The sequence below is a fragment of the Rhinopithecus bieti genome, unplaced genomic scaffold (assembly GCF_001698545.2).
Source record: "Rhinopithecus bieti isolate Rb0 unplaced genomic scaffold, ASM169854v2 scaffold_48475, whole genome shotgun sequence".
Taxonomy (NCBI): Eukaryota; Metazoa; Chordata; class Mammalia; order Primates; family Cercopithecidae; genus Rhinopithecus; species Rhinopithecus bieti.
This window is the reverse complement of record NW_016820473.1, coordinates 472,327-486,232: the sequence shown is the minus strand read 5'-3', so window position 1 is coordinate 486,232 and position 13,906 is coordinate 472,327. Positions and strand designations below refer to the sequence as shown.

The following is a 13,906-nucleotide window of genomic DNA, read 5'->3' as shown; positions in this document are numbered from 1 at the left end:
TATATATATATATATATATATATCACATTTTCTTTTTCCATTCTTCTATCCATGTCCACTTGGGTGGTTTTCATATTTTGGCTATTACGAATAATGCTGCAATGAACATGGATGTGTAGGTATCTCTTTGAGATCCTGATTTCAATTCTTTTGAATATATACCCGGAAGTGGAATGGCTGGATCACATGATAGATTTATTTTTAATATTTTGAGGAACCTCCATACTGCACTAAATAGCTGCTGCACCATTTTACATGCCCACTAACTGTATAAAAGTGTTCCAATTTCTTCACATTCTCCCCAATCTTTATTATCTTTGTTTGGTTTTGATAATCATCATAACAGTGTGAGGTGGTATCTAATTATAGTTTTTTTGTTTATTGCTATAAACTTCACTTAAAACTGCTTTTATTATGTAAGTAATAGTAGGCTGTGTTTTTATTTCCATTTATTTCAGGATCTTTTGAGATTTTCTTTTTGTTTTCTTCTTTGACCTATTGGTTATTTTGGTGTGTAATGTGTAATTTCCACGTATTTGTAAATTTTATAATTTTCCTGATGTTATTACATTCCAGTTTCTTATTGTGGTTGGAAAATATGTTGATATAATTTCAGTCTCTTAACATATATTTTACTTATAATTGTTAGGACTTGTTTTGTGGCCTAACATTGGTCTATCCTGGAGAATATTCCATATGTGCTTGAGAATAATGTGTATTCTGCTTATGCTGGGTGGAATGTTTCATATGTCTTTTAGCCTCATTTGGTCTATAGCGGTGTTCAACTTCATTGTTTCCTTATTGATTTTCTGTCTGAATGTTCTGTCCATTGTTGAAAGCGGGGCATCACTTCATTCTTATTAAGGATAATTCTTTACTCCATTCAAATTATAGATAATCATATTACTTTATTTCTTGATACATTTATCATAAGTTTGCCTTTTCCCAAGGAGTTACAAGTCCTAGGCACTGTTATTTCACTATTCACCACTGCCAAACTCTATTATGATTATATTTTCCCAGGTATGTCTCTATATATTGTCTTTAAGGCTCTGTGGGCAATAAGTATGTAGAAGGTTAGCCCCACAGCAAAAGCTTTTGTTCCAAATCCCTGGATGAACTTTGATGACTTAGACTTGATAAGTGGGTAGCTCCTTTGGCCCCTTTATAGTGACAGTAGGAAAAGTAAAATATACTTTCCTTGAAGTGAGAGAAGAGCCAGCTTAATCTGCCTGTACCAGGAATTTTATGGAGGCAACAGTTCTAACCAGAACTCTCTCAGATCCTCCTACCTCAGGTGTATGGGAGAAAGACTTAGAAAGAAGAAAAAGGGAGAAGAATGGTGGGATTCTCTTAGAAGGGTAATATGCAACCTAAGCAAGCATGTATAAGAAAACAGTCATTTTTCTGATCTTTGCTTCCTTATCGTGATGAATGCCCCACTCATTAGGAGAATTCACAAAATATATATATTTTTTGTTTGTTTGAGTAACACTCTCCTCTCTTTGGAACAAACTGATATAAAATATTTTTGGAGGCAGATGGCAATAGTAGGGTGAAACAAAATTTGTTTTTGGCAAATGTGCGTGGTATTTTGTTAAAACGTTAAAATTAATCTAGCTTAAAATTATTATGCTCTTATCATATGGCAACGATCTTCGGCACTCTGATGATCCCTTTATTTGTGAGCAGGAGAGTAATTGCTTTTTGAAAAGAATCTTGGCCCTTCCCGTAGGTACTCCCTTGTTTATCTCTATGTGCAGATGGAGTGGCTTTCTCTTCAAGCATTTGTTCTTGTCAGACTTGTCAACTTTCATAAGAAAATGTCAATCCGGCCTCTGGGTTGAGGAGCTGTTAAAACATATGGCTTTGCACTTAACCGGAAAAACAGAATAGCTTCACTCCAGGTACTTGTCAGGGAATATAATCTTCAACTCACTGCCATTCAACATTTATCAGAAGCTCAGCTGGGAGAAACAATATTTATGAAAGATTTGTCTGAAGGACATGCTGTCTGTCCATTCACCTAGCTCCTCTTAAATCTATCCTATGTAAGCCAGACAAGCAAAAATTCTGTAACACTATTCTGGTTCCTGTGGGAATGTGCTTACTAAATTGTGGAGTGGCATTTTGCCATAAGCTTATGCTGAGTGATGTTAGAAGAAACCGATTTTTGAAAGCCACTGTGTTTACTATGAGGCTGTCATTTAATGATTCTTCAATACATTGCACAGTCTTTTCTTTAAGAGGGCCCACAGGAGAAACTTCTCTCTCATGTCAGTACCAGCCATGAGCGTGTTTTTCTTTGCAACTTGTATGTTTATAAGCTCGTAGACACTGAACCTTTACTGATTCTGCCAATGCCTTTATTTGCTAGCAAGTATAAAACTAAAGTTGTAACCCATTTCTGGAAAGCATGCAAGAGTTTACAATATATATTTTGAGAATTAACTACATGCCTGGCTTTACCTTGTTTGATTTTCCGGATTTACCCTTTCTTCTGAGTTGGATGGGGAAAGATAAGGAAAATCTTCAAAGGAAAACTGATCAGTCGAGTCTGGAAGGACAGTAGTTCCTGGAAAAAGAAGAGGAACTCACTTGATTTGTAGAGCATAATGCTTTGGGTCCGCAGGTAAATCCGTGCTTAAATGACGTTTCATAGAAATCCAGGTCTTATTATCATGTCTCCCTCTTGTGTCATTGTCTGTCTGGGGCTCAGACATTCCACCTCTAGTGACCCACTTTTTATTTCTTCTGGGACTCCACTAAGGGAAAAGTCTTTCTGGGGAATTGAAAAGAGACGCATTTGTCAATGGGATGAGTGAGAAGGAGATACAGTCTGGAGATGATAAGGATATATAATCCACAGGAATTACTTTGTTTTCAGAGTCTCATTCAGGAGTTATTAAAGTAGAAGCATCTGAGTCTGAAGCAAACAATCCAGATAAAATATTGGCACCCAGCCACCAAGTGAATGTATGAGCCAGACCATTAGTCACACAGATGCTTCTTTCACAGCTTGTGTCAAAATCTGTCACTGATTTTGGCAGCCGCAGGTTAAGTCACTCTTTTAGGGAGATAGCCACATGCTACAGAAATGATAAACCTTGATTTTCACCAAATGTTAAAAGGCCCTTTTGCTTTCTATAAAATAATAATTAAAAGCAAATTTTATTTTCCAAACTCAAATTTATGAAAGATAATAAGAATTTTCTCTTACTAGTTTGTCATGTAATGAGAATGTGCTGTAAGGGTAACGCAGTGAGTTTTTCTTGAATCTAAAATTATTTAATTTAAAAGTAAATCTGTGTTTCATTCTGAGATTATGTACTTCCGATTTTGGGTATTCATGCCCAAATTGTCTTTATGAAACTGTAAGGTATTTTTTAAAAAATTGCCTCCTATTGTTAAATAATAACAACAACAACAACAACAGTAATAATAACAAGTTAGTCTGTAGGGCTGGCAAGTATGGTTATTCAGGTTGTTTACTGCATAAGGCACATGAATTACATATTTGGTGATTATTCAAATTCTAGAAACCACTAACTAAAAGGATGTGAACTTTTTATGAGCCATATATATCCTTTCTCCCCCCTAGTTGGAAAGTTTAGCTATGATTTCCCACTAAACAATATTATCTCATAAAAGATTTCTGTGAAAACATTGTGGAGTAGAGAAGGTAATTACCTACACCTTTTCAAACAATGTGGAGCAGATTAATATGCTTCGCTGATGTGATGATGATGGCTGGAACCCTTTAAAAGACAGCTTCTGCAATTCAGCACCACAACTTTCCCAGTTGTCAATAGCAACGCCTCTTTCTGATTGTTGATTGGCACTGAAAAGCGCTTGTCAGCTCCTAAAATATATTTAATATGATACAACAGCATGGAAGACAAGAGAGCTTTTAGGCATTATATGCTGCCCTACTGTGTCTCCAGGAAATAAATTTAAATGATTTTCTACTAGGCTTCTAATTTTTTTTTTTATAAAGACATGCAGTATAGTTAGCCAGCCTTCATGCACAAGTACACTTACACATTTACAACTAACATATAAAAGGCTCAGAGTTCTTGAAAGTTGAAGACAGCCTATTATCATGCCCTAAGCACACTGGACACAAAACCAGCACTTCATCAATTTTAGAAATTAAGTTTACAAGGTCTTACAAATAACACCATTACATGTCACTGCATGATTCTATAAGGATAAGGAAACATGTCTTTTCGTGTCCTTGAAATTTCTGTGGAACTCTTAATCCTAACTGAATTCACTATAGTGAAAACCTGAATAAATGCATCTCATCCAGGAAGGGATTTTGCAAGGTTGAATGACTGCAGGTGATATTTTAAGCAAAAGGATTTTTCATTCTCTCTCTACTGTAAAGGCAATAATTTACCTAGTGTAGGTAAAATATGCTACTAGAAGCAGTCTTCCTTATAGGATGTAGTTTATTGTTACATTTCTAAAAGAGACAATTGTCAAAATATAGTAAAAATTGACTGGCAGATTCCTATATTACTGGATTCGTGGATAATTTCTGATGTGAGAGATTAAAAAGTTACTGTGCAGCAATTAAATTAGTTAAGAAAATCACTTTAATAAGGCATTAAGATTTGGCTCATCCTTCTTCAAGAAAATCATGTGATAAACCATTTCTTCACCCATAAGCTGTTGGGTTCTAAAATAGTGTGGTAGATATTTTATAAAAGTGTACATTACGATGATTTTGAAAAAAAACCTTTTAAAATATGAACACGATGTAAGTCTAGTTTTATTTGAAATGCTAATAATAATCTCAATAGGTCATTTTTTCCTAAAAATGTTATAAGCATTGATAATTCTAAATATTCTGACCCTAGTAAAGCTTTTTGGGAAAAGGTAAATATAAATAAATATTAAAATTAGATTTTGTTAGCTGCATAACAATATTTACATATCTTTTTCTATTCTCTCTCTTCTTTCCTTTACCTTCGTTTCTTTCAATCCTTCCTCTTTCTACATGTTTCACTTTTATTTGCTGTTGGAATATTTTTTCCTTCCAGTCACACAGATATCTTTAACTATAAAGGCTGTATTCCTCCCTTTGGCAGCACCGATTGCAAAGGAGGTGTTACGAAGGTGAAATATCTATTTCTGGAAATATTTAAGCCTAACTTTTAAGAAAATCTAGGAAATGAATGCTACTTGCAAGTAAGGAGATAACTGATTTCCTCAAAGGGACTCTTCTAACATGATGACTTCACTTTCCATCAAGAAAAGTCTCATTCATGACAACATATCCATAGAATCCAAATCATTTCCAAAAAAAATGAGATACATATTGATAGGAAACAATGTAAAATTAAAATGAACCATAAACTTTTCCTCTTCCCAAAAATTGAAATGAGAGATTCTACTATCATGTTTGGTAATTTTTTTACTAACTCTTTATTATTTTTACTTTTGTAATAAAATTTGGATTCAATTTCCTCTAGAGTATTTTAGAATCTTAAAGGTCAATAAAATAGGCAGTTATATTAATTTTTTATTAGGCTGGGAAATTGAAATGTATGCTTTTATTTCACTGGTGATCTACTCCAGCCTTCTGTAATATTTATTTCCTTATCTCACTTTCAGCTCATTATTTTATTCTTGTTTATTTATTTGTTTAATAGGACTTCAAAAAAGAATGGTCCATTTGGAAAGCTTAAGTGAGGAATTTATAGAGCTAATCTGCTCAAATTAAAAACAACACAGTGTCTCTACATGACAAAATAAAATTATTTTAAAAATAACGACAGTATGTTAAATGTAAACCATAGTGGTAAACATTACTTTAGATCATGGCAACTGAAATGTCTTTCTTTAAATAAGTTGCCAAAAGGCAAAGTTAGTACAGCCTGATCAATAATGCTGTTTTAAGATAAAAAAAAAAAAAAACAAAAACCTTGAAAAAGGGTTTATCAATGGGCAAATATGTTTTTTTCCTCAGCACTTCACAATACTGATAATTTTTCCCTCTCTTTTCTGCTGTGATTGAGTAAAATAGCCAATAGCAAAACCATTTTTTTTCTTGCTTTAAAACTTGCTTACCTGGGTTAATATACTAACATTAATCAAGTTGATGTTCAGGAGGCAATAAATAGCTATAAACTGTCCTAAATGTTTAGTTCTTTCTGCAGCATGGAAAATGTGAACTTGATTCCTTACGGTGTTTTTAAAAGAGTTATGACTTTATATAAAAAATTTATGGGTGAAGGCATTTGTATATTCACATCCCTCTATCTTCTCTAGTTATAATGCAGTTAATTACTCTTCAATGCCATTTTATCACAATATTTTTTGAAGTGGGGTTCATGAACAACTGTGTCATTGAATTGTCAAAAATGCAAGTACCAGCCAATATCTTCTTGAAGTTCCCAGTCAAAATGGGCAGAGAAGGAACTAGAAGTGGAGCAGTGGTTGAATTTTATCTCACTGCAGTCAGTTGATCACCTTCATTACCCGGACCTTATATTAGTTTTTCCACATGACATAGACTTCCCTTCATCTCCCTTTTCCATGAAATGCAAGTGACCAAAGAATGTGAGTGCTCTGTCGTCTTTTCTAAAACAAATTGTGGGTACATTGCAGATATATATATATTTATGGAGTATACTAAATATTTTGATACAAGCATACAGTGCATAATAATCACATTAGGGTAAATGGGGTATACATGACCTCAAGCATTTATCTTAAAGTTGCAAACATTCCAATTATATTCTTTTAGTTATTTTAAAATATACAATAAGTTATTGTTGATTGTAGTCACTCTGTTGTGTTATCAAATACTAAACCTTGTTCATTCTGTCTAGCTATATCTTTGTACCCACTAACTATCCTCACTGTCCCCCACACCTCGGCTGCCCTTCCCAGTCTCCGGTAACTAACTGTCTACTCTCTATTCCATGAGTTTAATCATTTTAATTTTTAGTTTCCACAAATAAGTGAGAACATGCCAAGTTTGTCTTTCTGTGCCTGGCTTATTTCACTTAACATAATGACCTCCAGTTCCATTCATGTTATTGCAAATGACAGGATCCTATTCTTTTCTATGGTTGAATAGTACTCCATGGGGTATATGTACCATATTTTCTGTATCCACTACGTTGCTTATGGACACTTAGGTTGCTACCAAATCACTATTGTGAATAGTGCTGTAATAAACACAGAAGTTCACATATAGCTTCAATATACTGATTTCCTTTCTTTTGGGTATATATCTAGAAGTGAGATTGCTGTGTCATGCTATAGTTCTATTGTTAGTTTTCTGAGGAACCTCTATACTGTTCTACATAGTGCCTGTATTAATTTACATCTCCACCAACAGTGCATGAGCATTGCCTTTTCTCCACACCCTTTTATCCAAACAATAGGCATTCATTATTACCTGTCCTTTGGATAAAAGGCACTTTAACAAGGGTGAGATGATATCACATTTTAGTTTTGATTTGTATTTCTCTGATCAGTGATGTTGAGAATATTTTCATATACCTGTTTGCCATTCGTATGCCTTTTTTGATAAATGTCTATTCATATCTTTTGGCTATTTTAATCAGATTATCAGATTTTTAGATTAGATTTTTTCCTGTACAGTTGTTTGAGCTCCTTATATATTCTTGTTATTACTCCCTTTCAGATGGATAGTTTGTAAATACTTTCTTCCATTCTGTGGATTGTCTCTTAACTTTGTGGATTGTTTCTTTTGCTGTGCATAAGGTTTTTAACTTGGTGTGATCTAATTTGTCCACTTTTGCTTTGTTTGCCTTTGCTTGTAGGGTGTTATTCAATAAATCTTTGCCCAAACCAATGTCCCTGAGAATTTCCTCATTGCTCTTTTTTGTTAGTTTCATAGTTTGAGGTCTCAGATTTACATCTTCAGTTCATTGTGATTTGATTTTTGTAAATGATGAGAGAGAGGGGTCTAGTGTTATTCATTTGCGTATGGATCTCCAGTTTTCTCAGTACCATTTATTGAAGAGACTGTCCTTTTCGTAATGTATGCTCTTGGCACCTTTGTCAAAAGTGAGTTCCTGTAGATGTACGGATTTATTTCTGGGTTCCCTATTCTGTTCCATTGGTCTATGTGTCTGTTTTTATGCCAGTACTATGCAGTTTTGGTTACTCTAGCTCTGTAGTATAATTTGAAGTCAGGTGTATTAGTCCTTTCTCAGACAGGTATAAAGAACTGCCTGAGAGTGGGTAATTTATAAAGAAAAGAGGTTTAATTGACTCAGAGTTCTGCATGGCTGGGGATGCCTCAGGAAACTTACAATCATGGCAGAAGGGGAAGCAGGCACATCTTACATGGTGGCAGGCAAGAGAGAGCATGTGAAGGAGGAACTGTCAGACACTTATAAAACCATCAGATCTTGTGAGAATTTACTATCCTGAAAACAGCATCGAGATAACCGCCCCTATAATCCAATCATCTCCCACCAGGTCTCTCCCTCGACATGTGGCCATTATGGGGATTACAATTCAAGATGAGATGTGAGTGGGGACACAGACCAAAACCATTTTATCAGATAATGTGATTCCTCCAGTTTTGTTCTTTCTGCTCAGGATAACTTTGGCTATTCTCAGTCTTTTGCAGTTCCATATAAATTTTAGAATTTGTTTTCTATTTCTGTGAAGAATGACATTGGTATTTTGACAATAATTACATTGAATCTGTAGATTGCTTTGGGTAGCATGGACATTTTAACAATATTCAGTCTTCCAATTCATGAAGATGGAATATCTACTTTTTTGTGTTTTCTCCAATTTCTTGCATCAATGTTTTATAGTTTTCATTGTGGAATCTTTATTTCTTTGATTAAGTTTCTTCCTAGGAGTTTTATTTTATTTGTAGCTATTGTTAATGGGATTACTTTCATGATTTCTTTTGTAGATTGTTCACAATTGACATATAGAAATGCTACTGCTATTTGTATGTTGATTTTGTATCCTGCAAATTTACTGAATTTATCAGTTCTGATAGTTTTCTTGTGGAGTCTTTAGGTTTTTCCAAATATAAATCATATCATCTGCAAACAACTATAACTTGAATTCTTTTTTACAATTTTAATGTCCTTCATTTTTTCTTCCTGTATGATTTCCCTACTTAGGGCTTCCAGTTCTATGTTCAGTACCAGTGGTAAGAGTGGGAATACTTTCTTGTTCCAGACCTCAGAGGAAAGGCTTTCAGTTTTTCTTCATTCAGTATGATACCAGCTGTGGGTCAGTCATATTGCTCTGTTGTCTTGAAGAGCTGATTTATTTGTGGCAGATAGGCTTTTTGAGGGCTCAACGTTGTAAGAACTGCTTTGATAATGCAAAGGTTGGGAACACTGTGGATAAATTTGGATTCCAAAAGTGCCATTGAGTGACATAGTAACTCATATTGGAATTGAAGCTATGTAGAGTATTTTGTTAACTGTAATGTGCTTTTACATTGCAAGGTACTAGCTGTTTACTTAACACCGGAATCATTTGATTAATAAATTATATATTTATATATCTACATTATCTATCTATCTATCTATCTATCTATCTATCTATCTATCTATCTATCTCCATCAGCTGCTTATTTAGAAGTCAGTTTGGCTGGTTGGTTCAATTTAATGACTGCATTATTAAAGTAAATTCTATATATTTTCACATATTTCATTGAAGACAGCCTAATTTTTTATACACAGTTTTATGGAAATCTTTAATAGAACCACATTTTCTTCTATTTTAAATGAACCATTGGACACTTAGAGGCCTTTTCAGTAGCAGAATGGCAGTCAAATATCTGCTGTTCAAGGCACTATTTGTTTCTAATCAATACTAAACACAATGATAACAATATAAACAAAGAAAACTATTGTAAACTGAAACAAAACAAAAATCAGACATTTATTTAAATAATTACTCATTTAAATAATTACTTTCTTTTTCTGATTTTAAAAGATAATTATTCATAGCATAGACAAAAAAGATATATAGAAGAGAATTCCAGCATAGTGAAGATGGGGTGATGAGAGCGGGAATAAGGGGTAAATGGGTAAATAGATAGGGAGAATGGGCAGCAGAGACTATGCTTCTTCCACTGGGTTATTTGAATATTTGAATTAAAGAAGGAAATTATATATTGAATGAGAAAATAAAGTTTCTTTTACAAACATAGTGACATTTTGACTGCATTTCATTAGGAAATTTATGTGATATTTAGAGTTGTTGAACTATTATATTATTTTATAGTTGTGGGTTATAATTCTAAAAGAGTAAACATGTATCTAAAATATTAGATGCAATTTTAATTACACAATGTTATGTTTAGTTAAGTTTGTAGCATGTATAGGTGAGTTTTATCTCAACTGTGATTTGGTGTTTTCAGTTACCACCTCTTGCCTACATTCTTCTCTTAGTATTCTGGTTGTGAAATGTTTACTTAATAGTATCATTGGGATCATTGGGACTTCTCTCCATTCCTTCATTCACTCATCCAGCAAGTATTTGTTGAGAAGTCACTATGTGCTGGGTACTGTTCTAAACCTGGGTATGTAGCTGTTAAAGCAACAGATAAACTTCCTATTCTTGTGTAGTTTACATTCTAGCAAGTAAGATGGAAAATATATGAATATCAATAATGCCAAGGGATAAGTGTCGTAAAGGAAATAAAGGAAGGGGATAGGAAATGATAGACTGCGCATTTTAAAGGGAGGGGGCAGGAGATATTTTAAACAAAGTTGTAGAAGGAGCTGAGGGAATGAATCAAAGGAAAATATAAATGAAGTATTAGAAGTAAGATTAGGATAAAGTATGCTAAATGTCTGTAAAGAAGACAACACTGCACTTCTAAGTCAGTAATTCGATTCTGAAATAAATCATCTCTTTTCAAAAGCATATTTGGTAGCTTCTATTTATATGACTGAAAAAACTGCATTACTGCAAGCTAGAAACACTTTTCATTGAAAAATGCACTCTTTATTCATTCTTTAGGCAATTTCAAGTTAACTTTCTAAAATGAACTAAGATTTAATTTTATCATGATTATATTGAAATGTTAAACTTTGCAGTTCATTTAGATTTATGAAGAAAAAGCCATATAATGAATTCTAATGTGATTTCAGCTAAATTTGGAAGTCAATTTCTTAAGAAATGAAGAAATGTATTACATTACTTAGCAGAGATCACGAAGTCTCAGCCTGGTTTCTCCAAAAACAAGTGATGCTGAATTAGCTTCATGTCCTTTTTTTTTGACAGAATTGTTAGGCTGGTAGATCAGGGGAAGGATAGAGATATATATCTGTATTAAAGTAATAGAACCTTTCTTAAAACTTGTGAAGAGATATGCACTTGGTGTTAGTACAGCTACATTTCTTGGAAACTGTTTGATAAGGCATATCCCAGATTGCTACGTAATAGATAAACTTGGTTTGGAGAAAGTTTCTAGTAATGTGGCTTAGGGAATCTGTCCTTTCCCTGTACATTTCAACTTTTTTTTCTAATGACTTAACTAAATGAATCAGGTTCCAAGCTAAATTGATGTGCTAGCATGATGTGGCAGAGCAGCAAAATGAAGTTTCTCAGGATTAAACATTAAAGTTGTATCATTGGATAAAAAAAAAAAAAATCAGCTCCAACAAAGACAGAATACAGAAGAGACATGGCTTAGAAAAAGCATGTGTGGAAACTAAGATTTTTGTTCAATGAGGGTAAGTAGTTTAATGTGCTGCCATTATTGCACCCTGGGCTGTGTCATTACAAAAAAAAAAAAATCATGTTTGGAAGAAAGGTGATTTATTCTTTGCCTTACTTTGCATTAGGCAGCCCACATGCTTTATTTATTTATATATTTATTTATTTATTTATTTATTNGTCATTACAAAAAAAAAAAAATCATGTTTGGAAGAAAGGTGATTTATTCTTTGCCTTACTTTGCATTAGGCAGCCCACATGCTTTATTTATTTATTTATTTATTTATTTATTTATTTATTTATTTATTTTTTGAGACGGAGTCTCGCTCTGTCGCCCAGGCTGGAGTGCTGTGGCCGGATCTCAGCTCACTGCAAGCTCCGCCTCCCGGGTTTATGCCATTCTCCTGCCTCAGCCTCCCGAGTAGCTGGGACTACAGACGCCCGCCACCTCGCCCGGCTAGTTTTTTGTATTTTTTTAGTAGAGACGGGGTTTCACCGTGTTAGCCAGATCTTCTGACCTCGTGATCCCCCCATCTCTGCCTCCCAAAGTGCTGGGATTACAGGCTTGAGCCACAGCGCCCGGCCACTATTTTTAATTTTATGCACAATACTGTATTTTTAGGAATGCATTGGAAGAGAGACCAGGATAGTGAAAGAATATCATATGAAGAAACATTTTCAAGTCAAGAGGTTACCTACCTACACAAGAGAAGATCTGACAAATATGTAAGAAGCTGCGGAGAAGGACATAAATAGAAACCAGATGAAGTCAGATTTAAGCTTAATATGACTGTAACCTAAGGATATATTGATCTAAAGATAGACTGTATTAATTTGTTAGGACTGCTGTAACCAAGTACCACAAACTGAGTGGCTAAAACAACAGAATTCCAGTGTTTGATGGAAATCTTTGCATTCCTTGGCTTGTAGGTTCATCACCTCTATCTCTACCTTTATGTTCACATCGTATGCTTCCTGGGTGTGTGTCTATCTTCAAGTTTCCCCATTGTATGAGGACAACAGTAATATTGGATTCAGGGCCTACCCTACTCTACTATGAACTCATCTTAACTAACTATACCTGCAATGATCTTTTTTCCAAATTGGGTCACATTCTGAGGTACTGGGATTAGAAATTCAACATATGACGTTTTGAGGGTCACAATTTAACCCATAACAGTGACTAATAGCTGATTATCCTCCTAGGAATAAAGACACGTGAATATGTTGTCTCAAGGGTTTGTTATTCTTTATAAACACCAGCATCAAAAAACAGTAAGATAGCCTGCTTTAGAAATAGACATATTTTAAAAATATTTTCTATGATTAAGAAGAGGGTGGTGAATATTTTTTGAAAAATCTGTAGAATATCTTTAGGGGTGAAATATCTCATATGCAACTTCTACTTAATCATTGCTACTAGTTTGGTGCAAAAGTAATTGCGGTGTTGCCATAATGTAATGTCAAAAACTGCAATTACTTTTGCACCAAACTAAGAGATAAACCTAAACTCTACATTATGTCTATCAGATATTCTGATGATGAATGTGCATGCTGAACCCTGACAATTATGAGGCTCATCTCAAATGTGACTGCTCACTTTTACTCCCACTTATTCAGTACTTTTTTTTTTTGGCTTGGTAAGATCCAGTTATATTTGCTCCCAAACCTGTGTATTTCAGACATTTAGATAGAATTATGTATTTTTACAAATATTATCTAAACCTGTAATATTCAAGTGAGTAAAAACTAAAGTAGTTGAAATGAAAATAAAGTTTATTCTTTGGAAATACACAATGAAGGCAAATTTTATTTTTTAAAAATATTGCCAAATTAGATGTGGGGAGGCAATTGTGAAAGCCTGGAAAAAAATTGTCAAACTATGAAAGGATATGCATTAGTTCCCTGACAACTGTCTTCTTTTCTTTCAAAGACACTGGAACTGGACATTGTAGAAGAAGAATGATGAGAGTGATTTATGAAGGAAAGACAATGGAGAATTACAATCGATGGAGACATTCAAAGAAAAGACTTTGGCACTGCATCAAAAGACAGTAGAATAAGTACTCTTTACTTATACATTTTAAATGAAAATAAATGTTTATAGTACATATTTGCTGTTTTTTAAACTGTAATTCAATTACTAAGGCTGAAGGGAAGAATGGATGTTGGATAAAGAACTTTCAATTCTGTCATTGTTAGTAGTATTTGT

At 33.9% G+C, this 13,906-nt stretch overlaps 1 protein-coding gene across 1 annotated transcript in view; it reads left to right on the top strand.

Annotated features, from left to right (window-relative positions):
- The window catches only part of FSCB (fibrous sheath CABYR binding protein), a 114,292-nt gene extending 100,600 nt beyond the window's left edge, over nt 1-13,692 (top strand). Inside the window, 1 exon segment of the mRNA XM_017859803.1 lies at nt 13,628-13,692. The gene's annotated coding sequence lies outside the window, so the exon portion shown is untranslated.
- Nucleotides 13,693-13,906: the final 214 nt, after the last annotated feature.